The sequence below is a fragment of the Vulpes vulpes genome, chromosome 5, assembly GCF_048418805.1.
Source record: "Vulpes vulpes isolate BD-2025 chromosome 5, VulVul3, whole genome shotgun sequence".
Classification (NCBI taxonomy): Eukaryota; Metazoa; Chordata; class Mammalia; order Carnivora; family Canidae; genus Vulpes; species Vulpes vulpes.
The window spans coordinates 79,558,184-79,583,530 of record NC_132784.1 but is presented as its reverse complement, the minus strand read 5'-3'; the positions used below and the strand labels follow the sequence as shown (position 1 = coordinate 79,583,530).

Below are 25,347 nucleotides of genomic sequence, written 5' to 3'. Positions count from 1 at the left end.
ACAGAAAATACAAAAGGTTCAATAGACAAATTATTACAACTCGTAAGATAATTCAACAATGATGCTAGAAACATTAAGAGATCTTACAAAATAAATCCTACAGGGATCCCTGGGTGGCTCAGCGGTTTAGCGCCTGCTTTTGGCCTGGGGTGTGATCCTGGAGTCTCGGGACGGAGTCTCATGTCAGGCTCCCTGCATGGAGCCTGCTTTTTCCCTCTGCCTCTCTCTCTGTGTCTCTCATGAATAAATAAATAAAATCTTTAAAAGAAAAAAAATCCTACAAAAGATATGCAAGACTTTTACGGAGAAAATTAATAAGCACAAAGACAAAAATGATACCCTAAATAAATATTGAAATTAATGGAAATCTTACCAAGGTATATAAATTCTCTGGGAATTTATCCATAAATTCAATACTATTTCAATCAAATCCCAGCAAGTATTTCACCCATTCTCCCTTGGAATTTAGCATTTGGCTTATATAGAAGAGTAAAAATCCAAGAAAGTCAAGATAATCTTGAAGGAAAACAAAGTAAGATATTTATTTACTATAAAGCTGTTATTAAAACAGTGTATACTGTTTAACATAGTATTAGTACAAATATAGTACAGTATAGACAAATAGATCCATGAAAAGATGAGGGCTTGGTGCAGTATATGACATGCGATTTTATAAAATCAGTGGGTATTGCACATGAAGGGGGAAAAGATTTAATAAAAGATTAGGGGATAACCAGCTAACCACATGGAAAAAGACTAAGAGCTCTTTCTCACCAAAAAAAATCAATTCCAGATGGATTAAAGAATTAAACAAGAAAAGAAAAACTATAGTAATGTCTATTAAAAAAACAGAAGACTCTGGGATATTGAGATAGAGAAGAATTTCTCAAACAAGAAAGCACATACCAAAGGAAAAGATGGATACATTTGATTATATGTCAAAATTAAAATTAAACATTTCCTTATAACTCTAAAGGATGAAAAACAGCCATACTTGAAAGGCATGGTTAGGATTATTATCCCAAATATACATAAAAAATTCTGAGTTCGACAGTTAGAAAATGACAAAGAACCCATTAGAAAACTAAGCATTCTCTCTCTCTCAAATAAATAAAATCTTAAAAAAAAAAAAAGCAAATACAGATAGGCAATTCAGAGAGGAAGAGAACAAAATAGCCAATAAATGCATACAAAGATGTTCAACCTTTATAGTTATCAAAAAAAAAAAAAAAAAAAAACCCAAAAACCCACCTAACTAAATACCATTTCTCAAACATTTGCTTAGCAAAATTTTAAAAACCTTATAATCTGGTTAAATTGTGGCCAATTCTTATATGCTCCTTATACACTGGTAGGAATGTAAACTGCAATTGCCTGCAATGCAGGCAATTGGGGAGTGTTTTTGGCAATTTCTGATAAAATTAAACAAGTCCACATTCCAGGACCTTGCACTTTCAGCTCTAGGTGTCTGCCAAAAAATATATGTCCCAAAAGAGCACAAGGACTTTCTGTTTTACATATACAAACACTTTGAGCATTTATGGTCTTTGGCAGTGAAAAGCTGGAAATCTAATTTTAAGGAGAAAGCAGTACTCAATAGGCACTTCTATAGGACAGTTAACCACATGAATTAAGTGAATCAACATAGGTAAATCTTAAAGATAATCTTAAGTGAAAAAGTTGTAAAAGGATACATACCGTATTATTTATGTAAAATTTTAAATACACAAAATAGTGCATGTTTTATGGATGAAAATATCATGGTACAATATACATGAATAAGAAATACCAAATTTGTGGTATACATACTTCTAAGGAGAAAGGAACCTTTTAAAAGAGATTTATGGAAGATTAAATTGAAGGCATATACACAAGTGTTTCATTATTTTCTGTACCATTTGAAAATTTTCATAAATATTTTTCAAAGCAAATACAAAAGCTTAGTGGAATTCTTAAAGGAAAGAAACAACAAATACTGGAAAAAATTGCTGAAAATCAATGTGAATCACTGAAATCTGGATAGTGTAAGAGTACTGAAAAATCTAGGATTCTGATATTTTGTATGTGTTTTTATAAACTTTGCTCCATATTAAAAAAAAAAAAAAACTCGTTAGAAAGCTTAGATACTTCCCAATGTTTTCTTTAGAGAAAAACTACATTCATATAAGATCATATAAAACCATATACAAAGATGACTCTGGTCTCATGTAACAAAAAATAGTGAATAAATATACACCTGTTTTCAGTTAAAATACTAAAGTTAAAAAAATAGAATACAATCTAAAGTTCAAAATGTCACTGAACATTTTAACTTAAAATGTTTAAAAGCTGGGGATCCCTGGGTGGCTCAGTGGTTTGGCACCTGCCTTTGGCCCAGGGCGCGATCCTAGAGTCCCGCGATAGAGTTCCGCGTCGGGCTCCCGGCATGGAGCCTGCTTCTCCCTCTGCCTGTGTCTCTGCCTCTCTCTCTGTGTCTATCATAAATAAATAAATGAATCTTAAAAAAAAAAAAAAAAAAAAGTTTAAAAGCTAACTAAGATGGAGCATATTCATATATTTTTTATTCTATTTTAATCGGCTTTTAAAACTTAACTTCCCAGTAATTGTGGCAAGTGCATCAGATAAAATGGCTTGTGTTATACAGATAATTAGATTTCTTTTAGCAGAAATGTAGGCTAAAATGAATTAAGGAGTGGGAAAGAGGAAGCCAGAGATATAGTTACAAAACAACAAACTATGCTGTACTTTAACAGATATGGTTCTCAAATCTGGCTCTGACTTTTCTTTAACAGTCAACACAAGGAAAGAAACTTGGTCAACAACCAGCCTCCCCAGCACATTTTGGAAACTGCTAATACTTACTCTCTTATTGATGCTCGATTATTTATATTTTTAGGTAACTATCACCAATTTGTAGCCATGAAACTTATTTTCTGAACATAAAATTTCTTAGCATTCAAAGACTTGGACTACCTTCACCATATTTGATAGGAAAAGCATCTTGTGACTTAGGAAATTCATTTTGGAAATTCTATGTGTCCATAGAATTAATACATTTTTACGCATTAGGGAATTTTTTTCCTTGGCTACTGTGGCATCTGTTCCTTTCATCTTTTTTTTTTCTTTTTTTAATTCACAACTTACTTAAAGGCAAGCATTACCTTGATATAAAACCAAGGACTTTGCAAAAAATAAAAAAAAAGAACCTAAATTCCTTGTGAACATAGGCAAAACATTCATAAAAATAATTTAGTACACAGAATCCAGCAATACATATCAAAAACTACAACCACTGAAAGTGTCATTAAAGAAATATGAAATACTTAGGAATAATTTTAACAAAACATGTAAGATCTGTACACTAAAATGTACAAAATTTGTTGAAAGGTAATTTAAAAGGCCAAAATAAATGGTGAGATACCCTGCATCCATATATCGGAAGACACAGAATTGCTTAAATGCCTGTTCTTCTGGGACACCTGGGTGGCTCAGCAGTTGAGCGGCTGCCTTCTGCTCAGGGCGTGGTCCTGGGGTCCTGGGGTCCTGGGGTGAGTCCCGCATCCGGCTCCCTGCAGGGAGCCTGTTTCTCCCTCAGCTATGTGTCTGCCTCTCTGTGTCTCATGAATAAATAAATATAATCTTTAAAAAAATTAAAAAAATAAATGTTCTCCTTATATTAGTTTATAGATTCAATGCAATTGTAATAATAAATTAATAAGCTTCATCTAAAATTTATTTATTCATTCACTCATTCATTCATTCATTCATTCATTCATTCATGACAGACACAGAGAGAGAGGCAGAGACACAGGCAGAGGGAGAAGCAGGCTCCATGCAGGGAGCCCGATGCGGGACTCGATCCCAGATCTCCAGGATCACACCCAGGGCTGAAGGTGGTGCTAAACCGCTGAGCCACCCCAACCCCCCCCCCCCCAACCCCGCTGCACCCATCTAAAATTTTTTTTTTCCCCATCTAAAATTTAAATAGAATGCAAAGGACTTCCTATATCCAAAACAATCAGAAAAAAGAACAAAGCTAGAAGACCATCCAGTCCAATCAGAATGGACTTCCTGCAATCAGGAGGGTACACACTTATCTTAAAGATAGACATAAACATATCAATGGGATCAAATATAAACCCAAGAGATATACCCCATTTATATGTTCAAATGATTTCTAGTAAAGGTACAAAGCCAATCCTATGGGAAAAGGAAGTTTTTTTCAACAAGTGGTTTTGAAACAAGTGGATATCCATGAGAAAAATAAATGTTGGCCAGTACCATACACTATAGATGAAGATTAATTCAAGATAGTTCATAGTCTTCAGCATTAGAGCTACACTAAAGACTTTTGGAGAAAACACTGGAGACCATATTTATAATGTTGTATAGGCAGAGATTTAGCAAAACACAGAAACCAACTGCCATAACAGAAAAAGCGGTAAGTTTCATCAAGATTACTTTTATTCAGAAGTCAAAATTCCAAATATTAATTAGAAAGCTGTATGTTGAGAGAAAATATGCAAACAGTATTTATTTATCAGCCAAATCCTTGTATCCAGATTGTTAAAAAACTACAATAAAAAGACAAACCATTAACACTGGCAAAAGAATTGAGCAGACATATCAAAAAAACAGATATACAGACAATAAAAAAAGACAATACATGATAAACAATCGACAGCCATCAAAAAGAGTGAAATCTTGTCTTTTGCAACAACATGGACAGAGCTAGAGTGTATTATGTAAGTGAAATAAGTCACTTAGAGAAAGACAAATACCATATGAGCTCACTCCTATGTGGAATTTAAGAAAGAAAACAGATGAACATATGGGAAGGGGGAAAAGAAGAGAGGGATACAAACTTCTTAATGATAGAGAACAAACTGAAGGGTGATGGAGGGGAGGTGGATGGGGGATGGGCTAGAGCACTGGTGTGATGAGCACTGGGTGTTGTATGTGATGAATAACTGAATCTACTCCAGAAATCAATATTGCACATGTTTACTAACTAAAATTTAAATTTAAAAATGAAAATAAATAAATATTCCAGTGAATGTGTAGTGGAATATCACTGGAATACTTACTGCAATCTCTAAAGACCAAGTGAGTTCATGTGTTTACTTTCCTTTTATCTTGTCTAAATTATTACATAGTTCGTGAGGGTTGCAATCTTGCTAATAAGCAAGATTCTGAATTATGCCAGTGTACTTAAATGATCTCCCTTAGAAACTTGGAAATATGATTAAATTCCTATTAAATCACTTTTTTATGGTAAGTATTTGCTTGGATATCTTCCACAAGAGCAAAAATTCTTATATTAACCTTAACTGTGAACCTGAACTCCTAGTTGGAGAGTACACTGTTAATTAAATGTGTTTTTAGTTCAACTTAGCCATGACCCTATTCACCTTTGAAAACATCCTCTTCTGATAAACAGGTGCTTTCAGTTGAAAAGCGCTCTTGGCACACTTTTGAGTACTATAATTTTTGGAGGAACACTTGAAGAAATTAAACTGCTGCACAATACCATTTTCTAAGCAGCCTCAGGTGTCACTGTTAGAGTAGATTTACTATGAGTTGCCAGATAAAATACAGTATGCTCAGTTAAATATGAATTTTAGATAATGTGTATTTTATTTATATCCCAAATATTTTTAAAAATATTTTTTTTATTTATTTATTCATGAGAGACACATAAGGAGAGAGAGGCAGAGGCACAGGCAGAAGGAGAAGCAGGCTCCATGCAGGGAGCCTGATGTGGGACTCAATCCCAGGTCTCCAGGATCACACCCTAGACTGAAGGCAGCACTAAACCACTGAGCCACCTGGGCTGCCCTTATATCCCAAATATTGCTAAAAAGTAGTTTGTCTGAAATTCGAATTTAACTGGGCATCGTGTATTTTTATTTGCTAAATTTGACATCATTTACTGTATTTTTTGCATCTTCCAGTGAGTAGAGATACTTCTGATACTTCTTTGGTACCAGCTTCACATTATGCCCCACTTCTTACTTGTCGCTAAAAGCTGAACTTCCCACTAATAAATTATAGGACCTGCTCACTTTAAAACTAAAATGTCCTATCAGAAAATAGACTTCCAGTTACAGCAAAAATAAATAAATAAATAGATAAATAAATAAATAAATAAATAAATAAATAATGAATTTTACACGCATATTAAAACTCAATGGCACCACTGTACCACTCATTTAGCTGTCATAGTTAAAGTGTATACACCTGTGTCAATGAAGTTTTATTGCTTAAAGCCTTACATTAAGTTTATTCCTGATCTATTATTAGGCAGTTTGTTCATGCGTGGCTAAGATAAAGCTAAAGAAAAGTCAGGCTAGCTCAAGGAGTACAAGATTTCAGCGGGAGATCTTAAGTGTTTACTGCCTGACTTTTAAAAATTATAGCCTGGGGCGCCTGGATGGCTCAGTGGTTGAGCATCTGCCTTCGGCTATGAGTGTGGTCCTGGAGGTCCCGCATCAAGCTTCCCACAGGAGTCTGCTTCTTCTGCCTGTGTCTCTGCTTCTCTCACGGTGCTCTCATGAATAAATAAATAAAATCTTTAAAAACAAATTTAAAAATATAAAAATAAAAATTACAGACTCTGGCTGCTCCTTCCCCGTTGTATTACTCAATGTCCTTATTTCTGTTTTCCTTCCCTAAGCTAAAGTTCTGCTGCAGAGCTCTTTGGATATGTTTCCCAGCAACTGTTTCTTTTGCTCATTTTGGTCTTTGTTCTGGCAATGCGGTCCACAATTAATTTTTTTTTAATGACTGTCTAGTAGCTTCATGTTGTTCCCTTCACCTACATGATGCAATGTTCTCCATGCAATGATGTAATGATTAATCTAACACCTTCCTTAATTAACAGTCAGAGATGCTCTCCTATTTACTGTCCAAGAACCAGTACTGGCATCAGCCAGGAACTTATTAGAAAACAAGAATCTCAGTAAGGACACGGGGCCTACTGAATCCAGGATCTACATTTAAAAAAAAAAAAGATCCCCAGGTGATATGTAAGCATGTTAGTTTGAGATCCACCGCTTTAGGTAAGAAAACATTAACCAATCATCTTCCATATTTATAGAGCATATCTTAAAAAAGAAAAAAAAAAGGAAAATACACACACAAATATGAACTTGCCTTCCAGGAAGTTTGAGATTTAGGGAAGATTATGAGGAGAGAGGAGTCATAAATTTGATAAAACAGATGTATAGAGAAATACTTGCATTATTGAAAGCACAGCTGTCAAGGTTTTCACATTCTGATTATGACAGCTCTGTGTCTTCCACTGCCTTGCTTCCATTGCTATTGTACAGCTGACAACAGTAAATAATGAATAGCAATGCAAATACAATTCTTGTCTATAAAGATTTTATTTAATTATTTATTTATTTATTTATTTATTTATTTATTTATTTATTTATTTGACAGAGCGAGGGAGAGAACACAAGCAGGGGGAGGCGGAAAGGGAAAAGCAGACTCCCCACTGAGCAGGAAGCCCAATATGGCTGGATCCCAGTCCAGGGATCATGACCTGAGCTGAAGGCAGACACTTAATGGGCTGAGCCACCCAGTTGCCCCTCATCTATATTCTTCTAACTTCTGTCTAATGGAGATTCAATGGGCTCTCTGGCCCACTGTGGAAGACCATTTTGCCTCCATTTACTCATTTATTTTAATATTCCTGATCAATAAATGTTCTTTTGTCATTTGAACTGGTTATAACATCTTACCAGTTCCTCATTAATAAGGGAAACAAAAACCATGTGTCCATAATTTTATATTTGTGTGACAGTCATGATTTTACTACCACCCCCTTTTCGTGTGCAACTTTTTCCATGTGGAAAATTCTTTTAAACACAGGAATAGATTAATTTGCTTTAACCAATCACTGTAACCAGTATAATATCTAGAATTCCTCATGGAAGAAGAAGAAGAAAAAAAAAACAGTCTTGCTCATAATCGGGTAAGATGAAAACCAGTAACAAATTAAAAACCTTAAATGTTTTCATTTAGATCTGATTACTTAAGTTGTGTTCCTCCACCTTTGGGAAGATTTTACTATGATACAAATGAGATCCAGGTCTTCAAGTACCTTTAAGCTACACCTAGTGAAGTAGGATTTACAAAAACTAACACTTTATTTCTGAAGGGTCAATACGTCTAAGGCCTTCTTGTATAGAGGTTTGGATGAATTTAAGTATTTATTTATAATACTTATAAATTTATAAGTTGAATTTATAAGTATATAAATTTTATTTATATATTTTCCATTTCAAATAGCAAAAATGCCTTTTGAGAGGTTGAATTTTACCTGAGATCTATGTTCCTCATTCTTTAAGAGTTATGATTAAAGAAATTGTCCCATTCCTCTCTTTATGGCTTCTATAAGACTCTGAGAATACCCCCTTGCCTACCTATGGCTAAGAAAGACAAAGGCCTTACAAGTTCCCATTCACTGCCTCATTTATAAATCCGTGAATTTTTTTTTTTTTTAAGATTTATTTATTTGAAAGAGAGAGAGAGGGAGCGCAGGCAAGCTCACACACCAGCTAGCAGTAAGACTAGAGGAGGGGAAGAAGGGAAGCAGACTCCCTGCTGAGCAGGGAGCTCAGTGAGACCAATGGGAACCAAAATCCTCCTTAGCTATATTTTAAGTTTCTCTCCTTCCTATCAGAGCCCACAACTCCAGAGAATAGGCTGGCCTCAGAGTAAAACACCCTGCAATTTACAATCAAATCTAGTTCCATTCTAGCATCTTTTACTACTCCCTTGAGATGCTGATAGATCTTTTGGTCAAAGAATTCTCTCCATTACAGCAGTTCTTTGTCCCTTATTGCCATAACTCTTTCTTTCTTTTTTTTTTTTTTTTAAAGATTTTATTTATTTATTCATAACCCTTTCAAATAAAGTCTCTCTTTACTAATTCTGGATTTTTTTTGTAATTTGAAAAATCCCTAAAACTTTTTGCATTTTGGGCTTTCTGTTGCTTTAGGGTTTGTTTTTTTTGTTTGTTTGTTTTTTTGTTTTGTGAGCAGAAAGTCTTTTTTTTTTTCCTTTTTTTTTAAATTAATTTTTATTGGTGTTCAATTTACCAACATACAGAAAAACACCCAGTGCTCATCCCGTCAAGTGTCCACCTCAGTGCCCGTCACCCATTCCCCTCCAACACCCGCCCTCCTCCCCTACTTTAGGGTTGTTAGTCAGTGCCTACATATGCTTTGTGATTCTAAAATTAACATTTAGTATTCCTACAGCACTACCAAATGAGTCAAAAGACAATGATCGTTAAGTGTAGAATAGATAAGACAAAATTAGTTGCTCCCTGTGATTTAAACACTGCAAGCTCAAGAAACAAATAGTTTTCTTTAACTGATGGACATTATTATGTTTCAGATGTACAAGGTAATGATTCAATATTTGCATATGTTGTGAAAGATCACAAGAAGTCTAGTTAACATCCATCACCAGGGGGCTACAAATTGTTTTTCTTGTGATCAGAACTTTTAAGATTTACTTTCTTAGCAACTTTCAAATACCCAATACAGTGTCAGTAACTATTGTCACCCTGCTGTACATTACAACCCCATTACTTTATCTTATAACTGGAAGTTTCTATCTTTTGACCCTTTCACCCACTTTGTCCACCCCCCACCTCTGGCAACCACCAATCTGTTCTCTGTATCTATGAGTTCGCTGTTTTTTTTTTTAATAATTTATTTAAAATTTATACATATATATATTATTCCATAGGTTCTATGGAATAAGCTTTTAAGCATTACCACTTCCTACCCATTACCAAACTCTTAAGATAGGCAGATTAGATTGTGGCTGAGCAACCTCATATAAGGAAAGGACGCTAGCAAGCTTTCCTAGTAACACAAGGTCTAGGACATTATCACAGGGCTCCTAAAGGAATTAAAGCAGGACACCACACATACCATTGCCACTAACAAAACGAGTAGAAGAAGATAGGGATTAATTAAGGGACATAATTTTTTTCTTTCCAAAATTTAGAGGGGTGATATAATATTTTCCAGTATGTTGGTTTCCCTTAATACTGCTTTTCCAGTCTCTTAATTAGTGAGAAAAAGTAGCATTAGGAAGAAATCTGGCCAAACAAGAAATTGACTGATTTTTAGATCAACTTACATAGTATAAGTCTTTCCCTTTCTGAAAAATGCCTTTTTTACTCTTGTATGAGGGAGGTGCCTTAGAAATTTACAAGGCATTTTCCTAGATTATCTCTCATTTAATTAATGAAAAAAAAAAAATCTGCCCCTACTTTACGAGTCAGCAGTTTTAGTCCTAGACATACACATACAAGTCATGCCTCTTGCAACTGTTAACTTTTTGTGCCCATTATCTTCAAATACTAACCACTCACACTAGGAGTGAATGGACATTAAAAGAAGGGCTAAAGAGCCAAATGAGATGGTCTTTAAGAGGCCCAACAAGAAAGGTAAAGAGAACTTAAAACCAAAATAGTCAATAGTGCCATTTAAGATATTTGGTTAAAGTGCTGTAGTTAGTTAAGTGCCAGGTAAAGCACTAAGCACAAACGTCAGCCCCTTAAATCTTGACAATAGTGACATAAGTACTATCATCCCCATTTACAGATGAAGAAACTGAAACTTGAAGCTCTAGTTATCATGCCTAGCACAGAGCCTGTTACAGCGTTCAAGTTCTTGCTTAATGGAAGGGAAAAAAAAAGAACAACAACAAAAAGAAAACCAAAAAACTAATTTCACTATATATGAAGAATCCCTATTAATTAGGCCCTAATGATTTATCTAATGTACTCCCCTTAGATTTTGTGATGCTTCGTGTAGCATACTTTCAGATCATTTTGGGAACAATTTAGCAAACCCTTCAGGCTTCCAAATTCGTAATGCGTCTCTAGGCCTCTAGTCCTTAAAGGTCAAGGAGAACTGAAGTGGGATTTCAACAACCGAGAGACCGTTTCCAGTCCAAGAAGACTTTGCCAAGCTCTCTTAATTCTACCTGATTTGGGATGTGGCCCAAATTATCAAAGGATACTTAACACTACAGCTGTTGAATAAGTGACTGTGAAACTGAACTCTGAATCACTGTGCTGAAAATACCTCCATCTCTGCCTCTCTCTCTCTCTCTCATAAATAAATAAATAAATCTTTAAAAAAAAAAAAAAAAGAGTCTGGACTCCCTACCAATGCCATAACTGGTTCAAACGCCACATACTCCAGGCCAAACTACAGCTACCTGCAAAGTATCCTTCAGGGCAGCACCAGTGTCTTCAGGTATTTGGTGTGCCTTCCCCCGCCCCCCCCCGCCCCAAATACTATTATTATGGGTCCTTTTGCCTCTACGTCTGCAGAACAATTTCACAGTGCATTACAACTTTTTTGCTGTATTCACAGCTGTTGGAAGGCAGGTTTTTATTCTCTGCATCCGGTGAGCAAAAGAGGAACTTCAGGGACTTCCCTTTTCATAGCACCGAGACACAGGTTTTGTTGTCGTTAGTTTTGCAATGATACATTAAGCTCTGTGAGGACAAGGAAACATCTAGTTCCTCTTTTACAGCTGTCGCCTCTCTAGTTAAAAAAAAAAAAAAAAGTATTTGAATACATGTTCAGAAAGTGCCACAATCTCACACCCCGGAGGATGAATCTCTCCAAGTCAGGGTGACCAGGTCCGCAGGACGCTGCAATCATTCCCCCTCCCTCCAGACGTGGGCACGGTGGGCACGCGCATAACGCCCCTAGCTGACAGCCACCTCACAATGTTTCAAGCTACCAGATACATCCAGGGATCATTTACTAGGTTCACGCCCTTGGGATGGACGAATGAATACTGATCGGCCTCACCCAAGCATCTGGGGCTGGGAGGATGCCTGTTTGTATGTATGTATGTTTGTGTGTATGATGTATGTATGTATAAATAAATAAATAATGTATAAATAAATAAATAAATAAATAAATAAATAAATAAATAAAAATATAAATAAAACGAAACAGGAGCCATGCAGGCTGTGCACCAGGTTCAAGGCCACAATCACCCTCTTGTAAATACTACAAGCATCAGGCATAGCTTTGCGGGGCTCCAGGTCTCGGGAGAAGAGGCGACAACCCGCGGAGGACACAGGTGCGACCCCGGCCGCGCTGACACGAGGGGCCCAACGAGGAGCTGGGGCAGGCGGGGGGCTCCGCGGGGCGGCGAGCTGCAGGAGGCCCCAGCCAACAGCTCAAAGTCCCTCTCACGTGTCTAGGCCTCTCGTCCCACCTCTCCTGGGAGAGCCGCTGGAGCCGGCCCCGGGCTCCCGTGCTCCCCCACGGCCCTGTCTCCACACCCGCGCCCTCCCCAGAGCCTCCTCCCCGCCGGCCCCTTGCACCTCAGCTCGTACGGTCCTCTGCGGAGCTCCGGCTCCGGCTGCACCCGCAATCGCCGAGAGCCGACTCGGCCGCCGGCTCTTTCCTCTCTTCCCCGCGCTACCACTGAGAGGACGGCGGGCGCCGGCTAGAGAGCCTCAGCCGTACCATAAAGAGACGCCCAGGAGCGGCCTAGAGCGACCCAAGCCTGGCCGGCCTCCCGGGCGGAAGGGGCGGGGCGGCGTTGATTGGCGGAAGAGTCCGGGGGAAGCAATGGCTGCCTCCGACGCTTGCTCCCGGCTTTGCCGTCTGTCCTCCGAGGTGAGGGCGTTGGGAGCTCCATGAGGCCCTTTCTTCTTACGAGACTCAGGTTCCGCTGACTTAGATCGTGTTCGCAAATCTCTGCGCCTGGGCGTGAGGCCAGATTTCTGCGCCCCACTCCTCTGGTCCCCGGAGAAGTAACAAGAACCCCGAGGACAGACCCGATGTTTATTTGTAGTCTCACAATTGTAGGTGATTTCTCTTGTTCGAGCGAAGAATCTATTTCAGCGCGCCTCTTTTATCATAAAGTACAAAAATAGCTGTGTTTATTGCTTCGAGTAGGATGCAGGCTCCCGGAAGATGCTTGTAAATTTTGAGGGGAGAAACGGTGTTTCTTGCATTCCCTATTTTCTGCTACAGTTTAGGTGCTCTGTTGTTGTTTTAAAGATTTTATTTGTTTATTCATAGAGACCCAGAGAGAGAGAGAGGCAGAGACACAGAGGAAGAAGCAGGCTCCATGCTTGAGCCCGACGCGGGATTCGATTCCAGGACCCCGGGGTCACGCCCTGGGCTGAAGGCAGATGCTCAACCGCTGAGCCACCTGGGCTGCCGAAAGTGGATTTTATTCATCTAGAGGCTTTTGAGAGTTTGTGATCCCTTCGACCGAAGGGCCCCAGCCTTCAACGATTTTCAGGTGGCGGCGGGCAACATCAAAAGTACTGTTTTTCTCACCTGCCAAGTGAAAAATGTGAGACGGAGGAGGAAGAGGAGGCACACCCACACCTCCGCTGGCGAGTGATTTCTCTGCAGTGAGCCTGTGTTCCTCTACCGCTTCCGTTCCACAGGGTTTTGCTGCTCTGCTAAATCAAGTCACTCTTGGAACTAAGGAACGGGAGAAAGGCCAAACACTAGGGATAGTCGACTGCAGCTCTGTCTGCAGGAGGCCACATTCAATCATTCTCTTGTTACTTTGTGGTTGATACTTTGCTAAGAAATGTCTGCTTGGAGAGAACTCCCAGACAAGCCCTAGAACAGAGGAGTAAACAGTTGGTCACAGTGTGATGTGATGTGATAAATGCCGTTAATAGAAACCCCGAGGGCACGAACAAGACAAAATGAGAGCCGCGAAGGCAGGTGCGTTCAGAGGGGGAGAGATTGATGCTTGCCTTGAGCTGCGCTATGGAAAACTAACTTGGCTCACTGGCGGCCTCCAAGCGCACGACTAGCGAAGCTATCCTGCAGGTAATTAGAAAGCTTCCAGACCAAATTAAGATGCTTGAATAACCTGGTTTATTGAATCAATTTAAATACCCAGTGAGAAGCAAGGGAAATAGTTGGAGTAAGTTGACACCCTTAGGAAAGGGTGCAAGCAAAGGGAAGGGTAATGTCACCTGAGTTACGAGTTATGTAATATTCATGCAATATTCAATATGCAATATTCATATGTTCTGTCTGCCGCATCAGCCTCTTCCACTGATGATATACTTATGAGGACTAGAGTTGAGGTCATAGCAAGGAGGTCCACAAGTGGAAAGTACCTTGCGCCAGTGGCACACACCTGCTCTGTTGGAGATGCAGGGAAACGTGCTTGGCCACAACCAGAGCCTACGCGTTAGCTTGGTGGACAGATACTGATTTTATTTGCATTTCTTGGATAGAGCACGTACCTATGAGACTATATGAAGTGTTATGGGTAGCTAATTTAGGGCTGACAAAGCTTTCAGCCCAGAGATGGCACAGTTATTCATACCTTCGTTTTTCTATCCCTTTTTAACCATAAATGACTCTATTCCATCAAATTTTTGCCAAATTTAACTTTGGCATGCCTTATAGTTTACTAACTTACTATGTATATTTAACACAATTCTGCCTGTGTTTCACAAAGCACATAGTTACATTGTTTTATATTCTCTAAAACATCCCAGGAGTTTTGCATTTATGTCATAAGCTACTAGTGTATTTGACATTTATTCTAACACTTCTTATGACTTTCTTCCATCCTTAAGGAAAACTGCAAGGAATTCAGTATCTTGCCGTGGAAAGCTGGAGAGATAAGTAGAGGACAAATAGTACTCTTTTTATGCCATATTAGAAATACTAGGTTTTATACTGAGGAAAACTGTAGAACTATAGGAAGAGTGGAAAATAGGGAAGACATACAGTCCTGGGCAGGAGGGTCAGATGGCATCTCTTGCCCTAATGCCAGTGATTAACAGTGAGGACCTCAATCAATGAAGGCATTGGCTCTGTGGGGTTAGAGGTGATCCCCCCCCCCAAGACATTTGGTAATATTTGGAAACATTTTTGATTGTTCAAACTAAGGGGTGCTACTGATAAATACTGGGGTGAAGACAGGGAAACTTCTAAACATCCTGCAATGCTCAAAATAATCCCTCATGACAAAGAACTGTTGTAATATCAGGAGGGCCAAGATTGAGAAACCCTGAAGTAAAGGATTTAAGGAAGCATAGAGAGGATAGAGGTTAAGCAATTAGATTTAGTTGGATTTTATAACTGATTAGATGTAGATGTGAGGAAGAAAGAATGATTTTAGGGTTCTAGCTCAGGTAACTAGGAGGACAAAGGGTTAGGGAAAATAGAAACAAAGATATGTTAAGTTTGAGACATCTCTAAGACATGTAGTAACCAGTTGGAAAATAGAGATGAGAACAAAATGAGAATCTTCTTAATAAAAAATGTACAGATTACATTAGAATCTGTGCAGATAAACTCTGAGAATCTGCATTTTTGGCAAGCAATTAGGTGATCTTGCAGTATGCCAAAATTTGAGAACAATAGTTTTAGGTCTCAGAAGAGAGTTCTGAGGAGCAGACAGTGTGGTGGCAGGAAAACTAGGGAAGAGCAGAGTCCCAAAAGCCATGGAAGAAGAGAGTTGACAACAGGGGTTTTATTAGTACAAGAGGCTGCTGTAGGGATCCCTGGGTGGCGCAGCGGTTTGGCGCCTGCCTTTGGCCCAGGGCGCGATCCTGGAGACCCGGGATCGAATCCCACATCGGGCTCCTGGTGCATGGAGCCTGCTTCTCCCTCTGCCTGTGTCTCTGCCTCTCTCTCTCTCTGTGACTATCATAAATAAATAAAAATTAAAAAAAAAAAAAAAAAAAACAAGAGGCTGCTGTAAAGGAGTACTGGTCATTAGAAGTATAATGCGAATCAGTGTAGGTAATCATAAATTTTCCAGTTGCAATATTACAAAGGTGAAAAGAAACCAGTGAAATTAATCTTAGAACTATATTTTGTTTAATCTATTATATCTAAAACATTTGAACATGTAATTAATATAAAATTGGTAAGGTATGTTATATCCTTTTCTCTTACAAAGTCCTAGAAATCTGGTGTGCATAATTCAGTTTTTTATGTTTTAATAGATATATCTGAACTTCTGCTTATGCAGAATTGCTCGCCCCCTGGATCCAACTAGAAAACTGGGCATGACATTTGAAGTGACTGTTTTCAGACATGGGACAACATGCAATACAGAATTGTGATTCCTGAGAGGAGAGAACAACAAGTAAGGGAAGTCCTACAATGGCTCCAGCCTACTGCCTGGAGGGCAGAACAGGAAGGGAATTTAAAGAAAGACCAACAGTCTCACTGGAGACAGAAAAGGAACTGAGGGAAGCCAATGAGAAGACATCAGAGAGGGGGAAGTGGCACAGAGAAAGATCTGTCTACCCAGATGTATCTTTCCACTTGTCCTTTGGCTGAGTGTTGATCTGTGCAATGGAAGACTGAAACTCCATGAGAGTTGACACCAAAAAGCAGCAGGCCAAACAGTTTCTTTTCTTTTCTTTTTTTTTTTTTTTTTTTTTTTTTTTAAGATTTTAAAAATTTATTCATGAAAGACAGAGAGAGGCAGAGCCAGGAGAAGCAGGCTCCATGCAAGGAGCCCTATATGGGACTGGATCCCTGGACTCCGGGATCACGCCCTGAGCCCAAGGCAGATGTTCAACCGCTGGGCCACCCATGCTTCAGGCCAAGCAATTTCTGATGCTTACACAGGACTAGGAATAGTTTGTGTTCCCATCAGCAGAGTACAGAGACTTTGTAATACACATATTGTTTCTACCAATCAAAATAAGAGCTGTTGGAGGCTGGCCAGCTTGCTCGCTCTCTTTCTGTCTTACAGGTCTCTCTGTTTAGGCTAGTTTGGTCTTCCACAGCATAGTAACCATCGGGTACCTGGGTTTATTACGTGGTGGCTCGGAGCTCCCAGTGCTTGTGTTTCATCAAGGTGAAAACTGCTTTGCCTTTTATGACTTATACCCTAGAGTCATGTATTGTCACTTCTACCTCATTCTGTTGTTTATATGCAACTCATTGAGCTTGGTACAGATTCAAGAGGTGGGAACATAGCTCCTACCTCTCAATGGGAAGAATATAAAAAAAATTTGCAGATATATTTTAAAACTGCATAAAATGGCATTGTCTAGTTAAATCTAATAACTACCATAATTTCAAAGTAGTAATGACTGTAAATGATATTTTGAGATATCTGTAACAACTTTGATACAAAAAAAATCTGTGTTTTTTTTTAAGATTTTTTATTTATTCATGAGAGACACAGAGAGACAGAGAGACAGAGACATAGGCAGAGAGAGAAGCAGGTTTCTTGAGGGGGAGCCCAATGTGGGACTCGATCCTGGGACTCTGGGACCATTCCCTGAGCTGAAGGCAGACACTCACTCAAGCACTGAGCTACCCAGGCATCCCAAAATCTGTGATTTCTGTTGGTGACTAAATTTTAAGTACTGTGGACACAATACTGCAGCAGTACTAATAGATAGAGCAATTCTGTGACACCAGCTGGGAGATAGTGTCAGGCCCCATAGGTTAAGAGTTCAGTTGTACAAGACTGCCCCTTCCCCACTTCAGATGCTAATCGTAAGTGCTTCTGATCCACTGGCTATACATCAGAAGTTCCCATCATTCCCTTCTTAGGTGCTATTGATTTGCTAGAATAGCTCACAAAACTCAAGAAAACATTTTACTTAATAGATTCCCAGTTTATTAGAAAAGTGTAACAGGAATCACCAGGTAAGAGATGCATGGGACAAAATATGTAGGAATAGGCACAGAGAACTTCCATGCCCTTTCTGGGGCACACCACTTTCCTAGATCCTTGCATGTGTTCCCCAACCTGGGAGATTTTCTGAAACTTGTGCTTTTGGGTTTTTATGGAGGCTTCATTAAGTAGGTAAGATTGATTAAATCATTGGCCACTGGTGATTAACCTAATCTCCAGCCCCATTTCCCTCCCAACCTTTGTGGCTTCTCAATAGTTCTTCATTAACATAAACTATGGTGCGGTTGTAAGGGGCTTGTTATGAACCACAAAAGACACTTTTATCACACTGACCACTTAGGAAATTCCAAGGGTTTTACATTCCTGCAAGGGAAGAAGACCAAGACCAAATATAAATTTCTTGTTATAGATTACAATATCACAATACCCTTCATATATGTGTGTGTGTGTGTGTGTATATATATACACCTCATATATGTATATATCATATACACATACACACATGCATATACAAAGTGCCTAGCACACTGTAAGCTCAATAACTGGTAACTATAATTACTCTTACTACTATTTATGAACTTCCAATTATATCTGGAAACACTGGAGTATCAGCTCACATATGTTCTGTCATTCATGACATATATGTTCTAATTCTGAAAGATGGATATTAACCTGAGTTATTATTCATTGTTATTTGAACCTGTATCCCCCGACTTCCCTCTCACCACTTTGTACCCTCCTTCCTTGCAACAATATTTAAGAGTCAATTGATTTAAAGAAATGCAAAATAGGGAGTTTAACAACTGGACAGAGGTACAGATTGAAGCTGCATTTTTAGCTTCTGATTTTTCTCATTTGAAGCAAAAATTTCAGACTGTTGTGGGGGAGGCATGGGGAAGGAAATGCAGATCTGTTCACAGCTGCTACTCAAAATACTAGCCATATAACCAGGAGAGAATTTGGCTCAAATTAAAATCCCTGGGCTCTTCATTGCCATCATAACCATTATTGTATCAATTAAGATTCATTTGCATGTCCACAGTGTGTTTGGCACTACATCAAGGAAGGAAGCTGATGATCACAGAGATGGTTTCAACCATTTTGGCTTGTGTCTGAGAATGACCCAAATGGTATAAAGAAGCAGCAGAAATAAATCATTAAAATTTTGTGATTTAACAGCACTTGGAATCATAAAATATTAGAACTGAAAAAGGATCCAACAGTTCTGTTGCACAGCTTCTTTACTTAGAGGTTGATAAAACTCAGCTCCAGAAATAGTAATACTATACAACCAATATATAAGTGACAATTAATAAAGGTTACACAACCAGTAAGTAATAGGGAAAGCCAAGATTCATACCCATGTTATCTAACTCAAAATGCAGTGTTTCCCCTGATTTATCAGCCCACACCACAATCTATGAGTAAGAATCACATTCTTAGGAAAGTAGAAAATAATTACTTTCTTTTGAATTACTCTCTTGGAAAATTAGGAGTCAAGCCATTAGAGTCTACATGTTTTAGCTTTTTCTATATTAGCTATTATTAATGAGATAGGTAGGGTACAGATGGGTTTGGTGGTGATATTTTGGCCTGAGAAAGGGCTTATTTAGATGAGCAATATGAACAGTTTTAAATATTTTTAGGGATTTCATGAGAACCCTTATTAGGCCTTTGGACAGATCTTTGAAGAGCAATACTGCCTAGGAGCCAGCAGAGGGAGAGCAGAACATTGTTTTGCCAATTTTTACCAAGTTCCTCGTAGTTTTACCTTTTGCTCAGTCTTTTTTGCACATATTTGATATATTCCTTGGTGGTGATAAGAAAAATACCACCTCTTCCTACTCTTGGGGGAGGGTATAGAATGCCTCTATCAATGAATTAGGGTTTTATTTAACTTACTGTTCAACAGGCATCAAATGAGCTGGGTTTACAAAGTCCTTAAGCATATTAGGAATTTATTCGTGTGGCTTTCACATACTTTTCTCCATAATATTGGGTAACTTAAATGATTTTATTTATTTATTTTAAAGATTTTATTTATTAGAGGAAGAGCATGAGGCAGGGAGAGGGAGAAACAGCCTCCCTCTGAGCAGGGAGCTGATGCAGTGCTCAGTCCCAGGACCCTGAAATCATGACCTGAGCTGAAGACAGCCTATTAACTGACTGAGCCATCCAGGCGCCCTTAGGTGATTTTAAATGTATGTAATCAAATACATTGTTGTCTTTTAATAATTACTTCTAAGAGAAACTAACAATAACAAGATTCGGAATTCTCTCATTAGTCACTTCATTTTGCTCTGTAGGAGGATGACTGTAAACTGAATCCAGAGAAAATTCGAAATGATGACTTTTTATATCTAGAGTTTCATTTATTTTATTTGTTTATTTATTTAAATATTTTATTTATTTATGAGAGACACAGAGAAGCAGGCTCCCTGTGGGAAGCCTGATGTGGGATTTGCTCCCAGGACCCTGGGATCATGACCCCGGCCAAAGGCAGATGCTCAACCACTGAGCCACCCAGGCGCCCCTATATCTAGAGTTTTAGAAATAAAGTCCACATATCGGTAGAAGTAATCATCTACTCATTTTTCTGGAAATCTACGGTAAATTTACACTTTCATTATTGCTTTGTTTTTGTATCTTCAGAGTTTGGTATAAAACCGAATGTGATAATACTCATTCTTACAGAGTTCATGAGAGATTGACACAGAAACATATCATTGAAAAATTTAATAGTATTAGACTGTACTGAGTGCATGGAACGTAAGCTAAGGGGATGTGGAGTGATTCCTGGAGGAGGGCCACCTGAGCTAAGTCATAAAGGATCAGTAGGACTGTATGCTATTCAATGTATTTTTTAATCTTCCCTCCCGTATCTACATGGTTATGTTGGAAGCAGCCATTCATTGAACTCTTACACTGTATTCCTAGGCTAAAAAAACTTTGGTTCACAAGTGGACACTGGAAACATGCTGGGCCAGTTGGTGTCTCTGCATAGGATTTTTCAACAGAAGACCCAGTGAAATTGGAAAATCATCAACTGTTTTGTTTTCTGCCTTTTAGAGGAAAACAACCATAATAACCTTGACATTACATTGACACACAGAGGTTGAGGCATACGCAGCTCTGGAGATAATGCATCCTCCCAGCATTCAAGCCTCTGGTTCTCTTGTTGCCCACAGTATATGTGCAGCTACTTCCCTGTTCTGTTTCATGAGACACTCCAGTATCTGTAGAAGTTTCTCTTTTTTCTTATACTAATGTGAGTTGACTTTCTTTCCTTTGCAGCCACAAGAATTCTAGCTGGTATAAAGAGTTACCAAGGCAAAGAGGGAGAGTGAAGGACATTTTGGGGGCTGCAGGAGCAAAGACATAGAAACATTAAAAAGCATATGACCTGTATAAAGAAATATAAGTAGTTCAGTATTGTTAAAACATATAATGAAAGAGAGAGTGCTAGCAGAAGAAGTGGGTAATCTGCCATTTTAAGGAATTTAACTTTACCCTAAAGGCAATGAAGAGCCATAGAGTAGTTTGCACAATGACATAGTCAGCTCTGTGGTTTAGATGGCTTACTCTGCCAGGAGTTTCTTCAACATTTCTCTTCTCTCTGGGCATATCAGATGCTGTTCCCTCACGTAGGACCCTGCAGGAAGGGGATGGGACATGGAAAAATATATTCTGTCTGTAAGCAGAGCAAATCCTAGGGTTATGACTTTTTATTTAATTGCTTTGTAATAGTCTGTCTTCCTCTCCATTCTGAAAGTACCACTAGAGCAGGGGCTATGTCTACTTTGTTCATCATGAATTTCCAAATTAATTAAATGAGGTAATTTCCATCTTAGTACCTGGAACACATGATTATACAATAAAATTTGCTAAGCCAATAAATGAGTGAGTAAATAAATAGTGATGATATAGAGAAAATAAGTTCATGATATATGAACTTGGAAATAGGGCTTGGTGAGTTTGGTAAAACTAGCTATATGTATTGAGCACTTATACATTAAATGGGACGCTGAGGGTTTTGCATGTGTTACCTTATTTAATCTTCACAACAATTCTCTGTGCAATATGGATCACACTTTCCTCCATTTTACAGATAGAGGAAAAAAAGAACCCTAGAGTCTGAGAACGAGGCTGAACCATATGAAATTGCCATCTAATAACTTGCCAGTATAGGTAATCCTTTATAAGCAGAGACCTGCTTGGTACTAATCTCTAAATCAATCACCCTGCTATATACTATTCACAGATGGGATGACCACAAGACAATGTCCAGCTGCAAGTTAATGTCTGAGTTTTAAAAGTCTATTGCTGAAGATTGGGATTCATGGTTCATTAAGTTTCAATTAAATAAAGATATTACATGATGTCTAACAAGGAAAGTATGCTGTTTAAGATGAGTACTGGATAGAGGCCAGCATTCTCTTGGGAAATACTACATAGGAGACACAGAAGTGACTAACAAAGACTAGAGAACCCTGAGAGTATGGTCGCTATGGGAGAAAAAGGAAATAGGGAAATTTAGTAAGAAGGAAATAGGAAGGAGGGAACAATCTACAGTGTCATTTGCAGCAGAGAGTTCCTGTGAAATATATATTGAAAACTATCCATTGAGTTTGACAGCCCGGAGTTTATTGTTGCTCAAAAGAAACAATATTAATAAAATGATTGGGTAGAAGCCAGACTACATGTGGTTGAAAAATGATTGGAAAGTACATCCAAGAAGAATAAATAATACTTTCAAATGTTTACGGTGAGAAGAAAGAGATCAGACGTTAGTTAGATGAAGACTCTGAGAAAAAAAGAGACTTTTTTATTTTCAGGAAGAGACAATTGAGGATGTTTACCAGCTTTGGGAAAGAAGCCAGTGGAGGGGTTGAAGGTATCCAGGAAAGGATATTGGAGAAAAGGACTGACAAAGAAGGGAGGGAATTAGATAAAACTTACAGATGGAGGAGTTCATCTCCAGGAATTGGAACATTGAACTTCTGAGCTTAAAAGAAAGTAAGTGGAGATATGTGTGAATGGAAGCAGAATTTTGAGAGACATCATGCTTGATGGGCTTGATTCTCTTGATTTAACAGAAAGCCTTGAGTAGGAACTTTAGAAGAAAGTATGGGATAGTCATTATTCAATATGGGATTGCAGACTGACTGAATATGAGTAAAGGATTGAAACTAAATGAGAGGTCAGCTAAGGTGAAAGATCATTTTTGATAAGGGTAACAATTAGTATGGTTTTGAGGTATTCTTCTCAGTCTTCAGCTTTCTAGTTGACTCAGGAGTAAAGACAGACCATCACGTTGATCCACTTAAAATTTTACTGTGTCAATTGCAGTTGAAGGACATTTGTACAAATGAATCAAGGATGCTGATGTAACAGCACTTTAAAGGATATTACTTCAGAAATCTGGACTAAAATGTAAAGAGATAGCTATTAGATTTTTTTAAAAATGAAATGTGATACTAACCATATTCAGATTTTCAAAAGAAATAACCAAACATTAGTTTCATGGCTATTAATAAGAAAAGAAGAAACCCTCACTTACAAATATAAAAGGATCAAAATAAACTGGTGAGTATTAGGGAAGATATTTCTTAGGAGAATGCTGCTTCTCTGCTCTCTTATATTCAGAGTGGATGGCTGCGTGATGCTTTGCACCAGAAACCTACATGGGTGAGAGAGCTCTCAAAGATTATTTAGAGGGCTTAATAAAGCAAATAATGAACTAATGCTTGACTCCGACCTTGAAAATCTAGAAGACATAAGAAAGCAGGAGAAACTGATAAGTTACTTTGGTGGTAGAGTGCTTACCATTCTATTCATCACTGTACTAGAGATTGTAACCAGTGCAATAAAGGAAGAAAAATAAAAAGACATACAAATTGGAAAGAAAGAGGTAAAACTATTTTCAGACAATGTGTTTACCCATGTAGGAAATCCTACAGATTCTATAAAATCACTACAAAAATTAATGAGTTAAGCAAAGGCTCAAAAGATCAATATAGAAAGTTAATTGTATTTTTATACACTAGGAAAGAAATACTGGGAACCCCAAACAAAACAATATAATAAAGCCTAGCTAGCAATGCACACTATAATGAGGTTCTCTTTCTTCCTTAGAAAATTTATTTAAAAATATAGATAAGATTGGAAATTTTGCATAAGTTAATGAAGTTTCTGGATCTGAGGTGGCACAAGAGCAAGCTGACCTGAACAAATTCAGGAGTAGAGACAGAGAGAGGAGAAAGCATGCTGTAGAAATCATGCTGGTACTTCTGGGAGCCTAGTGGGCTGAGTCAAAGCAAATATTGAGATATTTATTCCTAATAACCAAAAAGAAATTGTGGATTTTTAAAAACCCCAAACTTATTTGTAAGATGATGTCACTTCAAGAAAAGGAAGGGGTTCAAGAAAAGGAAAGTTAAAACTAGAGCAATAAACTTACCACCTGATGCTCTGATATCTTGGGGGAGGGGAGCTGTTGACTGAATTATAGTACCTAGGACCTAAAGCCAAAGATTCCCTAGGGACAGAAGAAAAGGTTTTGGCTGCTGTGAGACAGAAAGTTAGAACTGAGGTCCCTGCATAAAGGCAAGACCTTGGAATGCTCTCTTTCAGTGAACAGGGAATTGGGAACAACTAAACACTAAAGCTAAAAACTAATAAGAGTTTCCTTGATAAATCAAAGCTCCAAGGTTTTTCCATATACAGATGTGAAGTCTCATTTGACATTCTTCTTGGATTTTATTATGAATGCTCATCTTTCACACCAGTGAAATCCTAGGATGTCCAGTAGCAGTAAACCCTTTTGTTGCAATATTTCCAAGAATCCAGAGCAATAAGGGACTCTCAAAAAAGAGTTAGTGACTAAAAGTTATAAATCATGGAAGAAAATAATTCACCATGAGAGAATAATTAGACATGGTCGAGGAGAAAATTAGATCTTTAAGGAAATATAACAATCTGGGGGATACTATACAGGAACTATGCTTCACAGTATTCAATTGATGAAAGGAGGAGTAAAAATCAAAAGTAAAGAATAGGATATTTGTATAAGAATATGTGAATTTGAAAAATAATTGACAACTCTTAGAAATGAAATTATTGAAATTAAAATTTTGATGGGAGGGTTAAATGATAGGTCATGGTAAAAATGAGAATTATTGAACTGGAAGAAAGAGTTGAGAAAACCAAATTGCAGCAAAGATGAATAAAATGAAAACTAGGGAAAACAAAGTTAAGACATAGAGGATAAACTTATGGGGTAAGCATATGTTTAACATAATGAGAGTTTCAGAGGAAAAGGAAGAAGAGTGGAGAGGAGAGGCAGTATTTATTTTTTTATTTTTTTTAAATTAATTTTTATTGGTGTTCAATTTACCAACATACAGAAAAACACCCAGTGCTCATCCCGTCAAGTGTCCGGAGAGGCAGTATTTAAAGAACTTCCTATAATTGAAAGTGTGATAGTTGTAAAGAGCATATTGTAATTTTTTTTTCTGTCTGACAATCTTTGTTTTTCTATTAAAGTATAGATTCTTTTTGTAATTAACATTACTGATCTATTTGGGTATATACTGACTACTCCACTCTGTTTGGCTCATTTGTTCTATGTTGCTTTTTTTTCCTCCTCTGCTCAATTAATAAAATATTTTTATTACCGTT

The 25,347-nt window shown here is 37.9% G+C and overlaps 1 protein-coding gene and 1 long non-coding RNA gene across 5 annotated transcripts in view; one reads left to right on the top strand and one right to left on the bottom strand.

Annotated features, from left to right (window-relative positions):
• ARL14EP (ARF like GTPase 14 effector protein) overlaps nt 1-12,640 on the bottom strand; it is a 19,001-nt gene extending 6,361 nt beyond the window's left edge. The window contains exons 1-2 of one of the 2 annotated variants that reach the window (XM_072759027.1): nt 374-807; nt 88-296 (exon numbers count right to left, since the gene is read on the bottom strand). The gene's annotated coding sequence lies outside the window, so the exon portion shown is untranslated. Of the gene's footprint in view, nt 1-87; nt 297-373; nt 808-12,385 lie in introns of those variants that run through there. The other variant, XM_026012834.2, reaches the window with a different exon arrangement.
• On the top strand, nt 12,605-25,347 carry LOC140599053 (uncharacterized). Of its 3 annotated transcripts, none has more exons than XR_012001724.1 (3): nt 12,605-12,683; nt 13,092-15,546; nt 15,753-25,347. It is a non-coding gene; the product is annotated as an uncharacterized lncRNA (long non-coding RNA). The 3 variants fall into 3 exon arrangements; XR_012001726.1 differs by having other exon boundaries at nt 13,092-15,640; nt 16,516-25,347; XR_012001725.1 differs by lacking the exon at nt 12,605-12,683 and adding an exon at nt 12,737-12,871.